General features: G+C 42.5%; 1 pseudogene; it reads left to right on the top strand.

Moving 5' to 3' along the window:
* The first annotated feature begins 20,916 nt into the window (after positions 1–20,916).
* LOC106990602 (cytochrome c oxidase assembly protein COX19-like) lies at positions 20,917–21,190 on the top strand (annotated as a pseudogene).
* The last annotated feature ends 2,580 nt before the right edge of the window (positions 21,191–23,770 follow it).

The following is a 23,770-nucleotide window of genomic DNA, read 5'->3' as shown; positions in this document are numbered from 1 at the left end:
AAGAAGAAACTTAAAACCATAATTTAAGGAGAATCTTAGGCACTTAAAAATATAATTGATTATTTTCAAGATGCCTGCCTATTGACTTAGTGTTTGAAGAATCCCATTACCTTGGTTAGAATAAAAATGGCTGTACCAGGGTCTTTGTAAGGAATGGTTTCTGTGCTCTAGGATCTGAGCTATAGATCAATGATGAAAGATTTGAAGCTCCCATTTAGCCTGCACGGTATTTTTAAACTGCAATTTAACAGCATATAAAAGACCATTGGCTCATCAGCATGTGCAAACAAATAAGCAAACACTCATTCTTTTTCATGATCAAAGAAATAAACAAGAGTAGTATTAATTATCTGGCTAAAATAAATTATAATAAATGCAAATTCATTACTGTTGAAATCAATGCATGCATAGCAGAAGATACATTTACTGAAGTCAACATGCTTAATTACATTTGGAGTAATAAAGAGAGTAGGCATGAAGTCCAGTGTCCCTTGAGCCTAAACATTAATTTTGATCTAATTTTCTTTTCCTTGATGTTGAGAAAATGAAAAGGCAAATAAAATTAAGAGACCAATGTTCACTTCATTAGCTTTGTTAACAGGGGGTTGTAAGCTGCTTGTACCATATGCATTCCACACTGTGATCCAAGAAAAGGTCACTTGACATAAAAGGCAGTAGTGTTGTTATAAGAATAAAGGTAGCCATATGGCCTTTCTCATTCTGTAAGAGTGCAGGAGACATATACAATACTGCAGAGTCACAGTGATAAGGACAGAAGGTACACAAAGTTTAGAGACTGTGGAAGGAGAGTGTCTTTGCCAGCTCCGGCAGCTGTAACAGAATACCATAGACGCGTAGCTTAAACATTTATTTCTCACAGCTATGGAGACCAGGATGTCCAAGGTCAAAGTACCAGTACATTTGGTTCCTGGTGAAGATCCATGTCCTGGCATGCAAACAGCTTCATTCTTGCTGTGTGCTCATATGGTCTTTCCTGCATCCTGGCTGTGTGATAAAATGCTCTTTCCTGGGAGAGACAGACACTGAGATAGACAGAGATAGAGATAAGAGAGAGAGAGCTTCCTCATCTTCAGGTCAGTTCAGTTCAGTTCAGTCGCTCAGTTGTGTCCGACTCTTGGCGACCCTATGAATCACAGAATGTCAAGCCTCCCTGTCCATCACCAACTCCCGGAGTTCACTCAGACTCATACCCATTGAGTCAGTGATGCCATCCAGCCATCTCATCCTCTGTTGTCCCCTTCTCCTCCTGCCCCCAATCCCTCCCAGCATCAGGGTCTTTTCCAATGAGTCAACTCTTTGCATGAGGTGGCCAAAGTATTGGAGTTTCAGTTTGAGCATCAGTCCTTCCAATGAACACCCAGGACTGATCTCCTTCAGAATGGACTGGTTGGATCTCCTTGCAGTCCAAGAGACTCTCAAGAGTTTTCTCCAACACCACAGTTCAAAAGCATCAATTCTTCTGCAGTCAGCTTTCTTCACAGTCCAATTTTCACATCCATACATGACTACTGAAAAACCATAGCCTTGACTAGACAGACCTTTGTTGGCAAAGCAATGTCTCTCCTTTTTAATATACTAACTATGTTGGTCATAACTTTCCTTCCAAGCAGTAAGCATCTTTTAATTTCATGGCTGTAATCACCATCTGCAGTGATTTTGGAGCCCCCCAAAATAAAGTCTGACACTGTTTCCACTGTTTCCCCATCTATTTTCCATGAAGTGATGGGGCCAGATGCCATGATCTTAGTTTTCTGAATGTTGAGCTTTAAGCCAGCTTTTTCACTCTTCTCTTTCATCAAGAGTCTTTTAGTTCCTCTTCACTTTCTGCCATAAGGGTGGTGTCATCTGCATGTCTGAGGTTATTGATATTTCTCCCGGCAATCTTGATTCCAGCTTGTGCTTCTTCCAGCCCAGCGCTTCTCATGATGTACCGTGTATGTAAGTTAAATATAAGAGGGTGACAATATACATCCTTGACATACTCCGTTTCCTATTTGGAACCAGTCTGTTGTTCCATGTCCAGTTCTAGCTGTTGCTTCCTGACCTGCATATAGGTTTCTCAAGAGGCAGGTCAGGTGGTCTAGTATTCCCATCTCTTTCAGAATTTTCAACAGTTTATAAGGCTTTCTTAGGAGGGCACTAATCTCATCATGTTGGGATGCTGAAGCTGAAACTTCAATACTTTGGACACCTGATGTGAAGAGCAGACAGACTCATTTGAAAAGAGCCTGATGCTGGGAAAGATTGAAGGCAGGAGGAGAAGAGGACAACAGAGGATGCGATGGCTGGATGGCATCACTGACTCAATGGACATGAATTTGAGTAAACTCCAGAAGTTGGTGATGGACAGGGAGGCCTGGTGTGCTGCAGTAAGAGTTCGCAAAGAGTTGGATGACTGAGTGACTGAACTGAACTGAATCCCATCATGGCGCTCCACCCTAATGACCTCATTTAAACCTAATTATCTCCCAAAGGTGAAGTAGAAGTGTTAGTCACTCAGTCTAACTCTTTGAGACCCCATGGACTGTGGCCCACCAGGCTGTTCTTTCTATGGAATTCTCCAGGCAAGAATACTGGAGTGAGTAGCCATTCCCTTCTCCAGGGATTCTTCCTGGCTCAGGGATCAAACCCATGTCTCCTGCATTGCAGGAAAATTCTTTACCAATGAGCCACTAGGGAAGCCCCTCCCAAAGGTCCTATCTCCAAATACAGTCACCTTGGAGGTTAGGACTTCAGTGGATGAATTTTGGGGTGACAAAGACATTCAGTCCCTAACAGACAGTCTATTATTATGACACTTAAGCTTTTGTCCCAGGACTTTACTCTTTTATCATCTCTTTCTCTTACCCAAATTATGTCCAGATTTTTATTTATTTATTTTGCTTTACATTCTTGGATACTTGCTGTCAGCACTGGAGTTTTTGTGATCTAGCTTAGCCTTTCAGGTATGGTTTACTCACTAAAATAAGAAAACTCTGACTCAGACATCTTCACTGCACCTAATAGCATAATGTTGGGCAAATAGATATATTATTGAGTAAATCTCTGGTGGCTCAGACAGAAATCAGTCCTGAATATGCATTGGAAGGACTGATGCTGAAACTGAAACTCCAATACTTTGGCCATCTGATGCAAAGAACTGACTCACTGGAAAAGACCCTGATGCTGGGAAAGATTGAAGGCAGGAGAAGAAGGGGACAACAGAGAATGAGGTGGTTAGATGGCATCACTGATGCCAATGGACTTGAGTGAGTAAACTCCAGGAGTTGGTGATGAACAGGGAAGCCTGGTGTGCTGCAGCCCATGGGGTCACAAAGAATTGGATATGACTGAGCGACTGAACTGAACTGAACTGAAAGCTAAAACTAGTAGGCTATCCTATGCCAATACACCAGAGGGAGGCCTTTGTAATGTCCTGGAGGAAATCTGACTGAGCTCAGTGCTCTGCTATGAGCCTGTTTTGGTCTCATAGATGCTATAAAAAAGTAGGAATAGAGACTGATTCTTTTTCTTATGTAGAATGAAGAAGTTGGACAATACATTCCCCCCAAACTGATGTTATATATATTAAGGAGAAGCAGTTAACATGTTGGGTAATTAAGAGAATTTTCTGCTCTATCTGTCTTTATATTTCTTATTATATAACTTCATGCAAAGTCAATAGTGTCCTGGTAGTTTTACAGTAGAAGTCTGAAGACATTTAAATGGAGCCCAGGTATTCCAGTTGGGTTAGTCTAATGGTTCTCAGCTCGAGACCGTTTTTCCCCCTGGATCCCAATCCTCAGACACATTTGATAATGTCCATAGACACTGTTGAAACCAAATGAGAGTATGCTGCCTGCCTAATGCCCCATCAAGCTCAAGTACTTTGATAGGTCCTAAAAACAAGGACTTCCTCTTACATAGTCACACTGCAATGATGCAGATCAGGAAATTAACATCAGTACATTACAAGTGTAGTTCAGAGACCCTATGCAGATTTTGCCAATTGTAGCAAAAAGATCTGGGTCAGAATCACCTATTTTACTTAATTGTCATGTCTCTTTAGTCTCCTTCAGTCTCAGGCATTGCCCAGTCTTATCTTGATCTTGTAACTTGGCACTTCTGAAGATTACAGGTCGGTTCATTTTTCAGAATGTCTCTCGATCTGGGTTTGTTTGTTGTTTCTTTATGATGAGATTAGAGTCCTGCTGTGTTCACTTTCCTGGCATCATTTCAGGTGGTGCCTAGTTTTCATTTGTCCCACCTCTGGTGATGTTTGCTTTCATCACTTGATAAAGGTGATGCCTTCAGGTGCTTTGATCACTTGATAACAGTGATGCCTTCACCCAACATAAATATTTTGTAGGAAAGCACTTTGAGAGTATTTATGCGTTTGTCACTCAGCTGTGTCCAACTCTTTCTGACCCCATGGACTGCAGCCCCTCAAGCTCTTTTGTCCATAGAATTCTCTAGGCAGGAATACTGGAGTGGGTGTCTATTCACTTCTCCAGGGAATCTTCCTAACCCGGAGATCCAACCTGGGTCTCCTGCACTGCAGGCAGATTTTATTACCATCTGAACCACCAGGGAAGCCAATCTCATTGTCAGACTTTCAGTTTATTCCTTTATATATTTATATGTGGGCTTATGGAATATTATTTTACTCAGTGGGTTACAATTTGTTATTATCATTATTCATTAAAAAGCAGAGACATTACTTTACCGACTAATGTCCATCTAGTCAAGGCTATGGTTTTTCCTGTGGTCATGTATGGATGTGAGAGTTGGACTGTGAAGAAGGCTGAGCGCCAAAGAACTGATGCTTTTGAACTGTGGTGTTGGAGAAGACTCTTGAGAGTCCCTTGGACTGCAAGGAGATCCAACCAATCCATTCTGAAGGACATCAGCCCTGGGATTTCTTTGGAAGGAATGATGCTAAATGCGAAGAGTTGACTCATTGGAAAAGACTCTGATGCTGGGAGGGATTGGGGGCAGGAGGAGTAGGGGACGACAGAGGATGAGATGGCTGGATGGCATCACGGACTCAATGGATATAAGTCTGAGTGAACTTCGGGAGATGGTGATGGACAGGGAGGCCTGGCGTGCTGTGATTCATGGGGTCGCAAAGAGTCGGACATGACTGAGCGACTGAACTGAACTGAACTGATTTTTATTCTCTACTCATCCCTAATTAGCCAGTGACCACCCAGTCATGTTATCTTTTGTATTCTTTTAACACATCCTTCTTTAAGCTTTTCTTTATTTTCTGGCATAAGATGTTCCAGGCTTCTTTGGATTGACTTATGTCCCCCCAGAATCCATATGTTAAAGTTCTAGTCCCCATTGTGTTGGTATTCAAAGGTTGGGTCTTGTGAAGGTAATTAAATTTAAATGAGGTCATAAGGGTGGGTCCTCATGATAGGATTAGTTCAGTTCAGTTCGGTTCAGTTCAGTTGCTCAGTCATGTCTGACTCTTTGCGATCCCATGGACTGCAGCACACCAGGCCTCCCTGTCCATCACAAACTCCCGGAGTTTACCCAAACTCATGTCCATTGAGTTGGTGATGCCATCCAGCCATCTCATCCTCTGTCATCCCCTTCTCCTCCTGCCTTCCATCTTTCCCAGCATCAGGGTCTTTTCCAATGAGTCCGTTCTTCGCATCAGGTGGCCAAAGTATTGGAGTTTCAGCTTCAGCATCAGTCCTTCTAATGAATATTTGGACTGATTTCCTTTAGGATGGACTGGTTGGATCTCCTTGCAGTCTACAGGACTCTCAAGAGTCTTGTCCAACACCACAGTTCAAAAGCATCAATTCTTCAGTGCTCAGCTTTTGTTATAGTCCAACTCTATCCATACATGACTACTGGAAAAACCATAGCTTTGACTAGATGGACCTTTGTTGGCATGATAGCATTAGCGGCTTTATAAAAAGAGATCAGAGAGCTCTCCCTCTCTCTGCCATGTGAAGACATTGCAAAAAGATGACTGTCTGCAAGCCAGAAAGTTCTCTGACCAGGACCTGAAGCTAAATTGCCTGGCACTCAGGTCAAGGGACTTTCCAGCTTCTGGAACTGTGAGAAATCAAATTTCTATGTTTAAGCCACCCAACCTAATGCATTTCATTATGGCCACTCGAAGGCTCTTACCCTGTCCCAGGTCTGGAACCCAGTGACTAATCCCCTCAGCTGTTCAGAACTCTGGACAATAGAGCTTTTATTGTTTCCCTGGAATTCACTTCCTGCTTTGCAGCTTTATACCCAGACTTGAAAATCCATCTCATTCCCACAGGGTTCTCACTTCTGTCCTCCAAATTAATATGAACAGAAGTCCTCATGAACCCAGTGAATGCCTTGATAGGCCTTAGCAATATGCTTATTTTTCCAGGTCAGTTTTTGTCCTCACAGGACCTCTCCTGGGACTCTATGTTGGAACCGTGATTTTTGGCTGGAGCTCTAGATAGTGCATTTGTGTGGCCAGCTGGCAGGTACGTGAGCCTCAGGGCTCTCCTGGCCTCACCCTGTGCCGTGGGGCTGAGCAGCCCGGCTGGGTGTGGGGTTGGCCTTGGCTTTCCCCACTGAGCGGGAACAAAAGGGCAGGCTTGGGAACTCAGGTACCATGCCAGCGGAATTAAAAAGCATCCGAGTCCAGTTTCTGCTTTGCTCACGGCTGTTTCCAATTAGATATTCATTTGGAATCCAGTGTGAAATACCCTTGAGATGGTGGGAAGAGGTTTCATATCATTTTTTGCTTTGGTTCTCTTCCATACAGCTTTTCTCCAGAATTTCCTCTTCCTCAGCTTTGTTGCTTGCTGTAATATATATTGTGTTAAATATAGTAGAAAAACTTTTAGACAGGGAGAGGGATGTCAAGAACTCTAACTTAACTAGTTAAGAATTTGCTGCCATTCATAATATATATGTATATTCTTAGTTTTTATTTGTATAAATATATATATATGTCAGTATGCTTTAAGAAATCAGAGACAGCTACATGAAAGCTTTTTGGCGTGGGGGCTTTTAACACTATAAGCAATCTCCAAGTTCATTGGTGACTTCCTTAGTAAATTGTATTTATTATAGTCAAGTGGAAGTCACACCAAAAAAACATTTTATCTGGCAGCATTGTTGTGGATATTTTCACAGTGCATCTCTTCTTCACATGGATTTCCTTGCTGACTGAAATCTCAGAATTCAGAATGACAGGGGGCCATGGCAAAGGGATTCTAAAACAAAATATGAGATATTTGATGACAGAGGGCCTGAGCCTTGCCTTCCCAAGCCTACCTAAGGTCTCCAGCTTTCCAGCCCAAAGACATGTGCTGGGGTCCAGCCCTGGTGGATCCAGGATGATTCGAAGGGGAGATGGAGTAGGCGAGGAAAAGACTTATTTATTTATAGATATAAGATTAGATTAGGAAGAAATAGTGTAGTAAGAAAATTTAGTGGAGAAAAGATGCTGAATAACTTGGTTTACGTGGAAAGCCAATAAAGTTCCAGACAAGGAGCTTGCACCATCTACATTAGGCCACACCGGAGTGCTCTTGAATAGCGGGGGGTGCCCCACCTTGGGCTACCTCTCGCGTGGATCTTAGAAGCTGGGGCAAGTAAGTAGACATGGCGAGCCTCCAAACCCCAGATGGGAATTCAGCCTGAAATTAGAGTAAGAGGAGACACAGGGGAAACCAGTCCTTCCAATGACTGGCCCGGCCTCTATTGTCTAGAAAGGGCTTTTATACCATTTTGATTGTGCATAGAGATCAATGGGTAATACAAAATTATGCAGTGTTAGCAGCCCAGACTCTTATCAAAACCAGGCTTTTCTCTCTGCATACCTAGTTGTATACACAAGTCTTAGGTGATTTACATCATCTTCTGGCCAAAAGGGCCAATTAACATTTTACAGCCCTTTTCTGATAAGGGTTTGCCAACCAGAAGACTTATTTGTGGTGTTCTTCTCAAAGTCTGGTGCCACTCTCAGAAAGCACTAAATAAAGTTACATTCTTACATAGCAAATATACAGCAATTTATAACAAGTAAAAGGAGTACAGTGATTTATAACAAAAGAAAAGTAATTAACTCAAAAGTCTAGTGTTGCTAACACCAAAACTACTGTATACCTCTTTCCATATCCCAATTACATTGATTAATATCCTCCCAGGTGCCTAAAAGATAAAGAATATGGAGGCCTGGCAGCAATCATTGAGTCAACAGTGAAATCCGTCACCAATATGATTTTTAGCTCTTTAGAAAAGGCTCTGTATCTTTAAAATGCTTTAAGCTTTGTGCCTCTCGTGGTTGGGGGGCTGTAAGCAATTCACAAGCTGTAAAAAGTCCAGGGGAACCTGTTAGGCAAGCTAGAGAGTTATCAGAAGGGGTTTGAACTAAAACATCCCTTTCAAATGCAGAAGACTAAAGCCCTGAGTTAACTTTTTCCAGAGTGTGTCAGAAGAGTGGAAAAGCACAGTACAATAAGGCAGGCAGATTCTGGTTTTTGGGGTACCTGCTCTGGAAATTCCAGGGGGAAAACCTGAGGCCTGACTCGCCTTGCCCATCAGGCCTCTCCGCATGACCTTGTCATGGGTGGGATTCCTCACGCTGGCTCCTGGCAGACTTGGATTTCTAAAAACCACTTAAAAGTTGTAAAGATATGTCCCCTGGAACAGGATTTGGAACAGTATAGGGCTGGCCAAAAGGGCTGTATGAAAACCTGAACGAGCTTTGTGGCCAACCCTATTCTATAATATCAAATTTATGTTTTATTATCAGTATTATGATAGATTCATTTTCTTCATTTCTGGGATAGAACTAGGATTTGGTGAATGAGGGGTCAGGGTGAATGCATTAGTAGACAGGAATAGAACAGGAAATCAGTCCCATAGAGTGGGTGATCTGCTTAGATGAACATACATTTGCTAGGTGCCTAAGTGGGGGAGTCTGCATAGTATAAAGTCACTGAGCATTTGTGGAGAGAGCAGGGGAAGGGATTTGATTTGGCACAGGGTTAAAGACTTCACAGCCTAGTGGAGAGATCACTTGAACATGGCCATCAAATAAAGTCTGATGTTCATTCTCTTAAAGAGCCACGGATGTGAGCAGTTTCCAGGGAACTCAGCATACACCCTGCTGTTGTGTCACTTGCAAAGGAACCTTATAATATTTGTAGTCTTTCTCCGTCGCTGTTCAGTTTTGTTATATTTGTGATGGTGTAACTACAATTTAAATAATTGCTCTTTTTATCAGGCACCATACCAACAGATGATACTCTCTCAGTTATTCCGTGTGGCAGTCCATGAGATAGGTTTTATCACCCACGTATCCGTATTTTATACATGAAGAATCTGATCTTAGAAAGCGAAATGAAATTTAAAGCTCAGATTAGCATAGTAGAACCAGGATTTGACCCAGATCCATGTGATTTCAAAGGTCATACTTTATTACAAAAAATTAGAGCTCAATGTTGCCTCCCATTATGGCCCTTCCACTGTTTTAAGGTCACAGATCATGGTTACTGAGGAATTTGTCTCTTTAAAAACTCTAGACTCTGACCCTCTCCTTATAAGCACTACATTCTAACTAACTGGGGTGACCACTTACTTGCTATGTCAGTTAACTTTTGCTACGAAGTAAACCGCCTCCAAAACAAGTGGCTTAAAAACATGACTTAGTTCATAATTCTGTGTGTTGGCAATCTGTTCGGGCTTTTGGGGCAGTCTATGTGATCAGGGAAGACGTGGTGGTCTTCTTGGCAGGACTATCTGTCTGGGAGCTCAGCTTCAACCACAAGGATGACCTTATTCTACAGGCTTGTGATTTCTTTAGAAGTTCATCTGAGCTTGTCACACAGTGGCAGAGGGCCGTCAAGTGCACCAGAGAAGAGAAGCCTGGAGGTGCCAGCACTTTTTAAGTCTCTCTTTGTGTCACCTTCCCTGATGTGCCATTGGTCAAAGCTAGTCACACAGCCAACCTTAAAGGATGGAGAAATAGAATTTGCTATCTAGAAGAATCTGCAGCATCTTTTTGTAAAGTCATCACACTGTGATGTGATGAGTGCGGAGATGGGAAGAAATTTGTGATTATTTTGAAAAATACCTCATTGCTACCTAATTCTTTCCAGTTGTTTTAGAAATCCTTGGTACTTTCTATGAAGGAAAACCAGACAAAAATTGGGGTTATGTAATAGAGTACATTCATCATTATTGAATATAGACTCACAAATACGAAGCCCTGTGGCTGGTTGGTCAAAGAGCGAAAAGTTACTCATTACTTACTTAAGCAAATGAAAACAAGCTGGACTGACATAGTCACTACTCATGTTTCTTTACAAACTGCCTCTTTTAATTATAAGGGAGATTCTAAAAACTGCTTATTACTAAGTGATGGGTTTTGCTCATCACTGCTATGTGTTTCGCTTACCACTACTCAGCCATGAAATTAAAAGACACTTAGTCCTTGGAAGAAAAGTTATGACCAACCTAGATAGCATATTCAAAAGCAGAGACATTACTTTGCCAGCTAAGGTCTGTCTAGTCAAGGCTATGGTTTTTCCTGTGGTCATGTATGGATGTGAGAGTTGGACTGTGAAGAAAGCTGAGCACTGAAGAATTGATGCTTTTGAACTGTGGTGTTGGAGAAGACTCTTGAGAGTTCCTTGGACTGCAAGGAGATCCAACCAGTCCATTCTGAAGGAGATCAGCCCTGGGATTTCTTTGGAAGGAATAATGCTAAAGCTGAAACTCCAGTACTTTGGCCACCTCATGCGAAGAGTTGACTCATTGGAAAAGATTCTGATGCTGGGAGGGACTGGGGGCAGGAGGAGAAGGGGCCAACAGAGGATGAGGTGGCTGGATGGCATCACTGACTCGATGGACATGAGTCTGAGTGAACTCCGGGAGTTGGTGATGGACAGGGAGGCCTGGCGTGCTGCAGTTCACGGGGTTGCAAAGAGTCAGACACGACTGAGCGACTGAACGACTGAACTGAACTGACTATAATTGCTTATCACGTCTCATCCACTGAGGAGAAAGGGATGACAGAGGATGAGATGGTTAGGTGGTATCACCGACTCCACACATATGAGTTTGAGCAAGCTGCAGGAGTTGGTGACGAACAGGGAAGCCTGGCGTGCTGCAGTCCATGGGGTCACAAAGTGTCGGACATGACTGAGTGGCTGAACTGACTATGTGTAAAATAGATGGCTTGTGGGAAGCTCCTTTATGGCACAGGGAGCTCAGCTCGCTGCTCTGTGATGACCTAGATGGATGGGATGGGTGTCGGTGGGAGGCAGGCTGAAGAGGGAGGGGATATATGTATGCTGCTGCTGCTAAGTCTCTTCAGTCGTGTCCGACTCTGTGCGATCCCATGGACGGCAGCCCACCAGGCTCCCCCGTATCTGGGATTCTCCAGGCAAGAACACTGGAGTGGGTTGCCATTTCCTTCTCCAATGCATGAAAGTGAAAAGTGAAAGTGAAGTCACTGAGTCATGTCCAACTCTCAGTGACCCCATGGACTGCAACCCACTAGGCTCCTCGTCCGTGGGATTTTCCAGGCAAGAGTACTGGAGTGGGGTGCCATTGCCGTCTCCAGTATATATGTATACACAGAGCTAATTCACTTTGTTGGACAGCAGAAACTAACACAACATTGTAAAATAACTACCTCAATTAGAAAAATTGCTTATAAGTCGTGTATGAATTTTCACAAATGACTTTTTGTAAAAGTACTCAGAAGGAAAAAAAAAGCCTTTGTTCCAACATACTTTGAAACCCAAGTAAGTCTTATTTGAGCTTTGGATTTTCCCCACAAAGATTAAAAAGAGGGTGATTATATAATTTAGAAAAGCTTAGAGAAGCCAACGTTTTAAAGGAAATAATGAGGAACTGTCCTTTTAGGAAGAAAATAAAGTAAAGTTGCTCAGTTGTGTCCGACTCTTTGCGACTCCATGGACTGTAGCCTCCAACTCCTCCATCCATGTGATTTTTCAGGCAAGAGTACTGGAGTGGGTTGCAATTTCCTTCTCCAGAGGATCTTCCCAACCCAGGGATCAAACCTGGGTCTCCCGCATTGTAGGCAGATGCTTTACCATCTGAGCCACCAGGGAAGATAAGTTAGGAAGAAAAGTTACCATCAAACGCCATAGGGTAAACAAATTACTATGACAAGAAGAGAGATATCGTCCATCAAGTGAACAAAAAAGGACTTCCATCAAGATTTTGCACCTCTGACGTTTGTTGGTTGGTTACATGGCAGAAATGTTTTCAGTGCAGTTTTCCATTTCCTTTGTCGTGTTTGTGATTAGGTCTATTTCTCTCCTCTTGCTGTTTAGTTGCTAAGTTGTGTCCGACTCTTTGCAGCCCCATGGACTGCAGCACGCCAGGCTTTCCTGTCCTTCACTATCTCCCAGAGTTTGTTTAACCTCTTGTCCACTGGATTGTTTCATCTTGATTAGGGAACTGAGGATCCATCACATAATAGCCAGAACATTTGAAGCACAAGCTCTCTTATCTCTCTGCTTTGTTTTTTCTTGGCCAGAAGTCATTCCCTTGAGGGTAATGAGCTCCTTAGCAATTAATCCTTGTCAACAGGAGATACTTTATGATAGGAAATAAAAATAAAATCCCATGCTGAATAAATAGATGATTTGAAGTAAGAATGTGTTTCTACATATATGTCTATGCTGCTGCTGCTAAGTCACTTCAGTCATGTCCGACTCTGTGCGACCCCATAGACGGCAGTCCACCAGGCTCCCCTGTCCCTGGGATTCTCCAGGCAAGAACACTAGAGTGGGTTGCCATTGCCTTCTCCAATGCATGAAAGTGAAAAGTGAAAGTGAAGTCGCTCAGTTGTGTCTGACTCTTGGCGACCCCGTGGACTCATTGATGGAGCTCAATCCACATCCCTCTTATCCAGACCTCATTGATGCCAATTTTCCGATTGTATTTCTTCCAGCCGAACCATTAGCCAGATAGCCCATGGTTTGCTTGCTTTCAGGCAAAATGAGTGACCTGGTTCAGTACTCACAATTCTGCCTGCTGGGTTTTCTGTTCACGAAATCCTGCAGAGCTGTCAGAAATGGGGCTGTAGGGTAGCCACAGCTGTCCTCTTTCAGGTGACTGCCTGTATATTGTGCAGGACCATCCATCTATAAACCAAGTCTAGTTTATTTTTTCATAGGAAAGCTTAGGAAACTTCATATAAACCATGGGTGTGGGTTGAGATAAAGAAGGCAAATAATATTAATAGGGACTATGCGTCTATGGGGTTGCACAGAGTGGGACACGACTGAAGTGACTTAGCAGCAGCAGCAGCAGCAGCAGCAGCAGCATGCAACTTACGCCTCTGGGCCTGCTTTAACTCAATTTCATCGATGTGCTGTGTGCTTAGTTGCTCAGTTGTGGCCGACTCTTTGTGACTCCATGGACTGTAGCCTGCCAGGCTCCTCTGTCCACGGGGATTCTCCAGGCAGGAATACTGGAGTGGGTTGCCATCTCCTCCAGGGGATCTTCCCAACCCAGGAATTGAACCCAGGTCTCTTGCATGGCAGGCTGATTCTTTACTGTCTGAGCCACCAGGGAGGCCCAATTTCATCTATACCACTTCCATGTTATGATGGAGTTCATGCTCGACTTCCTGTTTTGGTGGGTAAGACCTGGGGACCCCAATCTTTGGGATCTAATGGCTGATGATCTGAGGTAGAGCTGGTGTAATAATGATAGAAATAAAGTGCACAATAGATATGTGTTTGAATCATCTTGAAACCATCCCTCCACCATGATCCCATCTATGGCAAAATTTTCTTGCATGAAACTGGTCCTTGGTGCCCAATAGGTTGGGGACCGCTGGGTCAGACAACACCCAGTTCATGATTGGCAGTTCAGATCACATGGTAAGTTGGTGTCCCATGGTCATGTGATCAGTCTCTAGTAAAGCCCCAGTTAAAGCTCCAAATTTATCTCTCAAAAAGAGAATAGTATATGCAAACAACAACAACAAAAAATGGTTTGGCTTTGCTTTAATCGCTGGGGCTCTCTTCTAAGAGTCTGCCAAAGACTCCATATAACATCTTTATCTGCTAGTAATACTTGTGTGTTAGTTGCTCAGTCATGTCCGACTCTCTGCGACCCCATGGACTGTAGCCCTCCAGGCTCCTCTCTCCACGGAATTCTTCAAGCAAGAATACTCAAGTGGGTTGTACTCGAGTGGGTTGTCATTCCCTTGTCCAGGGGATCTTCCCTACCCAGGGACTGAACACAGGTCTCCTTCATTGCAGGCAGATTCTTTACTGTTTGAGCCACTAGGGAAACTCAAAAATACTTGAAGCATCATCTAATCTGATGGGTTCTATAACTCATGTGGTGGAATAGCTTTTATGGAAGTGGGGACTTGTAATAGATAGCCTTTTTTTATTTAGGGTATTTTATTTTATTTATTTAGCCTTCTTTTATTTAGCTGACAAAAGTGTCAGCTTTCAGGTCCCTCAGTAGATGGGTCCAAAGGAATTATACATGGTCTCCAAAATCCACAAAGGTCCACTAGACATTTTTAGTGTTAGAAAGGGAAAGATGCCACCACTTGTTTTTCATCCTGAAAGGGATTTTACTCCTGTGGCTGACTCCTGAGTTCTTTGGGGTTTTGTTTCTTACTCTCTGGCATGCAAATATTTCACTAATGTGTGTAGAGTGGTCACTACCTCCTGCTAAGCGGGTGCAATCAGCACAGTTTCATCAGTGTAATGGACCAGCATGATTCTGTTGGAATGAAAAAGCAATCAAGGTTCCTGCAGACTAAATTATGACAGTGCTAAGAGATCATTTAGCCCTGAGATAGAACAGTGAAAATATATTGCTGGCCATTCCAGCTGAAAACAAACTACTTCGGATGGTCTTTACTAACAGGTACACCAAAAAAGATAGAACATTTACCAAATCAATAGTTGTATAGCGGGTACCAGGGAATGTGTTGATTTGCTCCAGCAATGAAACCACATTTGTAACAGCAGCTGTGATTGCTTGATAATGTTTATGATAATCTCCTGTTATTGCCTAAGATCCATCTGTCTTGTGCACAGTCCAACTAAGTGCATATAGAATCTTTGCTTAGTGAGCTTACATCAGTCAGTTCAGCTCATCCATCTTGGTATTCTGTATACCCCGATCCGCACTCTTAAAATACATTATCAAACACATTCCTCAAGCTTCTATTAATTAGAAGATTGGAAAAATCATACGGTTTTTTGGTATGTGTTTCATCTCTACATGACCATACTTTGAATCTTCTTCTTTGGGACCTCCTCGTGTGTGAATCCAGAATCCAAGAAAAGTAGCAGGAGTAGGTTGTGAGGAGGATCCGCAGTGCTGTGTAAGACAGCTGTCTCAGAGGAGGGTAGTAGTTCCCTCAGTCAAGAAGAGATTTTCAGGCAGGAATGGAAAGTCTAATGGCGAAGAAGGATCCCCAGATTTTAGAGTTTCATGCTTCAAGGTATGCAGCTTGATCACAATCTGCCCATAAGTTCCCATCCCAATTTTCAGTGTCCCATTCCCTCCAGTTAATACCCTAATTTTAACAAAAGAGGCCACGTGGCATCAATAACATTCAGCTTCTGTTATGTTATCCAGGTACCAATTACACATTGGGTTTCACTTTTTAGAAAACTTGGCCTTAGACTAAGATTTTCATAGGGGTTAGACTTTAGGATATAGGAGCTTCTTTTAGGGCAAACATAGATGTTTTTAGGTCCCTAAGGATTTAGAGCCCCAAGGTCCTCATTTTCATTCCTTGAATATACTCCTTATTTTTGCTAATGTGTATGACAGCAAATAACTGGTCATCCAGAGTCTTGCCTTCTAACAGGCTCTTACTGACAGGTGTCGACAGATGAGCATTTGAGTAAATGTTTTGCTGTAGTATGCCATAGACTATCAGTGTCCTCTTCAGCACTGGAAATGGGGTCATCAACATTTTTACATATGACCAGATTAGGTAACCAATTCCAGAAAGCCTAGGAAAAGTGAACCAATCCATAGAGCTCATCCTTAAGATTCTGTTCCTTTTGTACCACTCTTGGCACCAAATTCTGTATCAGAGTTACAGCAAAGAAACACGTCATATATAAGTTTGGCTTTACATAGTTGTGGGAGCTGGTTAAATCATAGCTCTTAGACTTTTGCTTTTGTCTGGTGCTGGAATTTGAAATCTTCAGGGCAGGCCACAGATAAATATCAGTAAGGAGAGGTGTTTATAAAGCAAGGAGGAGCCAGGAGAACCTGGAACCCCACAGCAGGAGCTGGATCTTGAGAGGGTGACCTGGAACCCATGTTGGCCTTCTAATGTGGGTGTCCTGCAGGAGCAGCAGCTGGCATCTTTTTGTCATGGAGTTAAACACACACCTGGCTCAGGAGTCAGAGAAGCCGAAGTAGGAGTCAGGTGAAAATGCAGAGTGGAGGGCCTGGCTGTTATGTCATGCCAATGAAGTGAGCCTATAGACAAGCAAAGTTCATGAGGACAAAGCATCCATCCTAACCTCCCAAGCAAAGAAACAAAATGACTGCTGTTTCACTTCCACCTTCCTAAGGTCATGCAAAAATATTTCCTTTGTGTCTCACCCTAACTAGGAACCTAGAGAATATACCTCTGGGAAACATAGTTCAACCTGGCCGTGTTGACACATTACAAAGTCACCACAGAGACTAGGGAAGAAAACCCATATGATCATCTCAGCAAATGTCAGATAAATATTTGATGTAATTCAACACGCATGCATTTTAAAAACCCTCAGGGCCTTCCCTGGCTCTTCAGTGTTTAGGACTTCACCTTCTAATGCACTGGGTACAGGTTCAATCCCCGGTAGGGAAGCTTAGATCCCACATGCCTTGGGGCCGAAAACCAAAAGGGAAAACAGAAGTAACATTGTAACAAATTCAATACAGACTTAAAAAATAGTCCACATTAAAAAACAAAAACAACCTTCATTAACCTAGCAACAGGAAGAAATGACCTCTGCCGATAAAGGACATTACAGTTTTCTCTTTCTAAGATGCAGAGCAAATCAAGGTTAAATCCTGTCACTGTTCCTATTCAACACCACACCAGAGGAATATGGATCAGCAAAGCTCTCAAGAAAACCATGAAAGGCAAATAACTTGACTCAGCTCCTTTCTACTTGCATATGAAAGTTCCTGCCCTCTCTCTGGGGCCATCATCCTGTCCTCTTTTCTTTATCGAATATGTGATAAAAGATGGAAGAACTATTACTTGCTCCCTAATATACCTAAGCTGTTATACCTTAAAGTCTCCCAGAAGATGAGACAAAGGGCTTTCAAAGGTCTTTGCCTTAAATGTGTAGATAGGGACAGATATAGTCTTGTCTCAGGATTTCTATCAATGATTTTCAAACACTTTAATGTCTGTAAAAATAATGTGGGTTGCTTATTCAGAACGCAAATGCTTGGTATGTGTTCTAAATTATTCTATACCCTCAAAAGCAAATAGTTGCATTTCTTAACAAAACTCTCACAGTCTGATTTCTCACTACTTCCTTCTGGTTGTCCATCCTCTCTAAACAACCTGGATCATTGAAGTGATGCTGAATTATAAGCAAATTTTCTGAGGCATAAGGTCTTGAATCAGTGGTGCCTCCTGTGGCATTTTATTTAGATTAGTGATTTTTTTACAGCCTAGGATTCAAGTCTGTTGGCACAGAGAAGTTGGCAAAGCCAAAAATAAATCATCCAGCATTTGGGAGAGAGTAAAAATTCATTCAGGCTCAGCAGATCTTTTTTCTGTTCTGATTATTTAGAAAGAAAAAGTGAGTAAGAACAAGTAAAATGAATGGAATGAACGTAGGACTCTTAAGATTAATGTGATTCATCCCCTATTATTTTTATTAAAGAAGAACCTGTACTTTGAGTATCAGTCAAAGTCTTCTGAATTCTAAATCTCATAGCAAAAAGCCTTCACCCACACACAGTTAGGGACAGACATACATCAACAGAGATTCTTTAGATCACATTGTCTTGGGTGTGTCTAAATGCCTGGAAGATGGGCTTAACATTCTAACTGAAAGGAAAGTGGAACTTCGTGGCAGTCATAAATTATCCAAAGAGTGAGATCCCTAAGGAAGGCTACTGCTACTTGTGAGATAGAAAAGAAGTGGCGGAATAGACCCAATGAAGCTGCTCTCTCCATCATGGACAGACTAAATACTGGGGTCATAAGTAGTTCAGAGAGTGAGAGGTCTCGAAAGAAATAATTTCTATTCCTCTCCTTAGATCCTTTTTAGAGTAGGATGTGTTAAACATTCGTACACAGAAACCTCAATTAAATACAGTCCAGGAGCCTGGAAGAGGGAGCTGTCGTGCTCTGGAACCATAGCAGAGCCCAGCAGGCAGAAGAAAGACTCCTCTTCTTTCCTGGTAAGGACTCAGCCAGTGAAGAGCAGTGGACTCTCTGCTTACTGCAACCCTCCCAACTTCCTTTCCTTCTGTATAAGAGTTCGCTTCCCCTAGCTGTTCAGTAACTTTCATGTGGGTCTTCTTGATCACAGATACCGAACAGCAGTTTTCTGCTGCTCTTGAATAAACCCATCTTTGCTAGAAAAAATATCTGGCGATCTATTTGTTTCAGGTCAACAGATGTTATCATCTGTCACTTTTGATTGAGGATACATAGAGAAATGAGGGTTGAGGTTTGGGAGCCAATTAGTCCTATTGCTGATAGTGAGCCTGGGGTCATTAAGCCCAGGACTGGCCTCCTTAGAAGGGCTTGGGACGTTCAATCCATCAACATGCTGCTCTTCTGTCATGAGGGGTGGCCTTGAGAATCCAGCTCCCTATCATCCTAGACTTAACATTTCTGCAAAGGCATCAAACACATTCTCTTTCTTTTGGGAACCTTTTCGAATACCACAGATGGCTATCATCAAGACTCATACACCACCTGAACCTTCTGAATGAACTGTCTATATATTTTTATATGAAACGGGGAAGGGGATCTGTTCACTGGGTGTGCCTACTCAGAGTTAATGTTAAATCTTTCATTTGTGTCAATTACATTTCCTAATGTAGTTCTTGTTTAGAAGGTATCTGGCATTTCAGGTATGCTGAAAAAGTGGGTAGGGAACATGTCAGTGTTACTATTCCAGGAAAATGTTACTTATGGGGAATTTATGGAAAAAGATATATTGATGCTGATAGTTCACTAATACTTTAATCATTATTGTCCTCTTGTCCTGTCAAGAAAAGCTTTGCACCCCAAGCTTTTATACCTCACCTTATTTGCAATTTCTTCTAGGTTTCTGAGCACCACCAGAGTAAAGTCAAGCAACAAGAAATAATGTGAATTAAGACAACTACAAATTCCCGGTCTCTGATCACAGCTTGATTTTCAAAGTTGTCAGTCAATCTTTCCATGTGTTTCTATTTCTATTCACCGTATTATCTTTGTCAACTCTCATTCACACTAAGACCTCTGACTATCCTCTATCCTCAACTATTCTAAGTTCATCTCCTACTCAGAAAAATTAGAGGTGGTCAGGGAACTCATCATTACAGTTTTGGTCTTCTCTCCTCTCCCTCCTCCATTCTGACGTCTCAATGGGCAAATATTCCTGTACAGTGTACCACTATCCCGGTCCTCCTTTGCACCTCCTGCCTCTAACTTTCTCAGAGATCGCATTCCACTATTCATCTCTTCTCTAGGCAGTCTCTCAATACATCCCTGATGGTCCTTAGCCAACACACTCAGTCTCTCCTCAGTTCAGTTCAGTCGCTCAGTTGTGTCCAACTCTTTGCGACCCCATGAATTGCAGCACACCAGGCCTCACTGTCCATCACCAACTCCTGGAGTTCACTCAGACTCATGTCCATCGAGTCGGTGATGCCATCCAGCCATCTCATCCTCTGTCGTCCCCTTCTCCTCCTGCCCCCAATCCCTCCTCCCAGCGTCAGAGTATTTCCCAGTGAGGCAACTCTTCGCATGAGGTGGCCAAAGTACTGGAGTTTCAGCTATAGAGTCATACCTTCCAAAGAACACCCAGGACTGACCTCCTTGAAAATGGACTGGTTGGATCTCCTTGCAGTCCAAGGGACTCTCAAGAGTCTTCTCCAACACCACAGTTCAAAAGCATCAATTCTTCCGTGCTCAGCTTTCTTCACAGTCTAATTCTCACATCCATACATGACTACTGGAAAAACCAAAGCCTTGACTAGACGGACCTTTGTTGGCAAAGCAATGTCTCTGCTTTTGAATATGCTATCTAGGTTGGTCATAACTTTCCTTCCAAGGAGTAAGCGTCTCTTAATTTCATGGCTGCAGTCACCATCTGCAGTGATTTTGAAGCCCAAAAAAATAAAGTCTGCACTGTTTCCACTGTTTCCCCATCTATTTGCCATGAAGTGATGGGACCAGATGCCATGATCTTCATTTTCTGAATGTTGAGCTTTAAGCCAACTTTTTCACTCTCCTCTTTCACTTTCATCAAGAGGCTTTTGAGTTCCTCTTCACTGTCTGCCATAAGGGTGGTGTCATCTGCATATCTGAGGTTATTAATATTTCTTCCAGCAATCTTGATTCCAGCTTGTGCTTCTCCCAGCCCAGTGTTTCTCATAATGTATCCTGCATATAAGTTAAATAAGCAGGGTGACAATATACAGCCTTGACGTACTCCTTTTCCTATTTGGAACCAGTCTGTTTTTCCATGTCCAGTTCTAACTGTTGCTTTCTGACCTGCATATAGGTTTCTCAAGAGGCAGATCAGATGGTCTGGTATTCCCATCTCTTTCAGAATTTTCCACAGTTCATTGTGATCCACACAGTCAAAGGCTTTGGCATAGTCAATAAAGCAGAAATAGAGCATTACTTTACTAGCGTGCAGTCTCTCCTATTTAGAAATAAATTCTTGGACTCCGGGCACTGCTGTCATGTCAATGGCCATGAACTTCGGATCCAGGAACTTCCAGCCATGGCCCTCAGGTAAGGGCCACTTCCTGCTTGATCACTTTGGTGAATGTAAAATCTTGCGAGAGAAATTTGTGAAGTGTCTCCGGGAAAACAATTTTGAAACTTCTTTGCACAGCAATCACAAGATTATTTAAGTGCAGGATGGAGAGGCAGCGGATGGCACAAGAATCCTGGGAAAAACTGGGATTTGGACATTTGCCAGATGGAAAGTCAGAGACAGAAACGGAGCTGTGATGGGAAGAAGCCCACAGGGCTGTGTGGGTCCATCTGGACGACCTGCTGCTCCAACAGCATGCTTGTAGGTACCATGGCTCCAGAAGGGGCTTTGGGGGTACCTGTGAGAAGCCATTCTAAATCAAGACAGACACCCCTCCCTGATAGATGCACCTTGTGGCTGGGAAAGGGCTCATCTAACGAAGTTTCCAAAAGGATTCTGGATGACAGTTGTTCCTTTAGATTCCCATTCCCCCCCCCAGCAGTGTTAGGGTTTATCTTCAGGTTTCCGTGTATAAGACCTGCCTCCTCCCCCTGCCCTGGGGAGGGGAGGTGCTGGGGTGACATTTGCCCAGTGGGTGGGCACTGTGGGCTCCTGTGAGATGCTGGGTTCACATCACCCCATCTGTGTGTTGTGTCACAGGCTCTGTGTGTCTTTTCGGTGTAGAAGTGAATAAATGTTCATGAATTGCAGTCTGTTACATGGACAGAAATCGTCAGGAAAATGTTCCCTAGCAAATGGTTTCCTCTTTGTACTCATAAATGTATTCCATTAAAAAGTAATTTAAAAATTCCTGGCTTTCCAGAAGACATTGCGGATGATCAGTGGGCACACGAAAAGGTGCTCAACATTGCTAACCATCAGGCGGATGCTTGAAAGCAAAACTACATGTGGATACCTATGGCTGATTCATGTTGATGTTTTGCTGAAAACAACAAGATTCTGTAAAGCAATTATCCTTCAATTAAAAAATAATTCAAAAGACCCCACAATGAGATAGCAGTTCACATCTGTCAGAATGTATGTGTATCTGTGTGTGTTAGTCATTCAGTCGTGTCCAACTCTTTGTGACCTCATGGACTGTAGCTCTCCAGGCTCTTCTGTCCATGGAATTCTCCAGGCAAGAATACTAGAGTGGGTTGCCATTCCCTTCTCCAGGGGATCTTCCTAACCAAGGGATCAAACCTGGGTCTCCTGCATTACAGGCAGATTCTTTACCCTCTGAGCCACTAGGGAAGTCCTCTGTCAGAATGGTCATCATCAGAAAGACAAGAGATGTGGAGGACAGGCAATCCAAGTGCACTGTTGACGGGTCTGTAAACCGGTACAGCCACTATGGAAGGCAGATGGAAGTTCCTCAAAAATTTAAAAATAGAACTACCATAGGATCCAGCAATTCCACTCCTGGGTATATGTCAGGGTAAAATGAAAACACTTGAGTAGAAAAGCTATATGCACTCAATGTTCATAGCAGCATTATTTATAATAGCCAATATATGGATGCAACCTAAGTGCTCATCAATAGATGAATGGATAAAGATGAGGAGGTATGCATATATACAATGGAATACTACTCATCCATAAAAAGAATGAAGCAATGCCATTTGCAACAACATGGGTGGACTTGGAAGGTATTATGCTTGGTGAAATGAGCCAGGCAGAGAAAGACAAAACTCTTATGTTATCACTTATGTGTGTGATCTAAGAAATGGATGCATATGAGCAAACAAAAACAGACTCACAGATACAGAGAACAAACTAGAGGTTTGTGTATAGAGGGAACACTCTTGAGAGTCCCTTGGACAGCAAGGAGACCAAACCGATGAATCCTAAAGGAAATCAGTCCTGAATATTCACTGGAAGGACTAATGCTAAAGCTGAAGCTCCAATACTTTGGCCATCTGATGAGAAGAACTGACTCATTTGAAAAGACCCTGATGCAGAGACAGATTGAAGGCAGGAGGAGAAGGGGATGACAGAGGATGAGATGGTTGGATGGCATCACCGACTCAATGGACATGAGTTTGAGCAAGCTCTAGGAGTTGGTGATGGACAGGGAAGCCTGGCGTGCTGCAGTTCATGGGGTCACAAAGAGCTGGACAGGACTGAGCAACTGCACTGCACTGAACTGATAGAGGGCAGGGGAAAGGAGCAAAATGGTGGGAATTAAGAGGTACAAACTACTATGTATAAAATAAATAAGCTACAAGGATATATTATACAGCACAAGAGAATATGCTCAATGTTTTGCAACTTTAAATGGGGTATATTTTATAAAAAACATTGAATCACCGTTTTGTAAACCTGAAACCAACATAATTTTGTAAATCAAGTATACTTTAAAAAATTACATTGTATAGGTTTTCCACAGCTTGTTTGGTCACTCTTCTTTTGAGGGACATCTTGGCCACTTCCTGTTTTTGGCAATTATTAATAAAGCTGCTACAAATACTTGAAAAATATTTCTAACTCTTTATCATCCTCTACCTATATCTATGTCTTTACTTTCTCATCCTCTAACTATATCTGTGTCTTTACTTTCTCAAACTCTTCCAGTTTTTGGAAGAGTAACTTTAACTCAATCTCTGTTTCATGATCCTACTTTCATTTCTTTCTTAATTTCTATAAGTCTCCCTTTTCCAATACCCCATTAAATCTGCTCTTGGGAATGATTGCTTAGTTGCTAAACTTAAATGGACACCTTCTCAATCTTTATCTTCTGGACTTTGCCGTACTTGATACTGTTGATGACTTTCTTCTTAAAATCTTTCCCCTTTCATTTCCAGAGTTCCATTTCTCCCCCTTCTCTAGGCATTATT

Source organism: Ovis aries, chromosome 17, assembly GCF_016772045.2.
Source record: "Ovis aries strain OAR_USU_Benz2616 breed Rambouillet chromosome 17, ARS-UI_Ramb_v3.0, whole genome shotgun sequence".
Classification (NCBI taxonomy): domain Eukaryota; kingdom Metazoa; phylum Chordata; class Mammalia; order Artiodactyla; family Bovidae; genus Ovis; species Ovis aries.
This window is presented reverse-complemented; position numbering and strand designations above follow the sequence as displayed.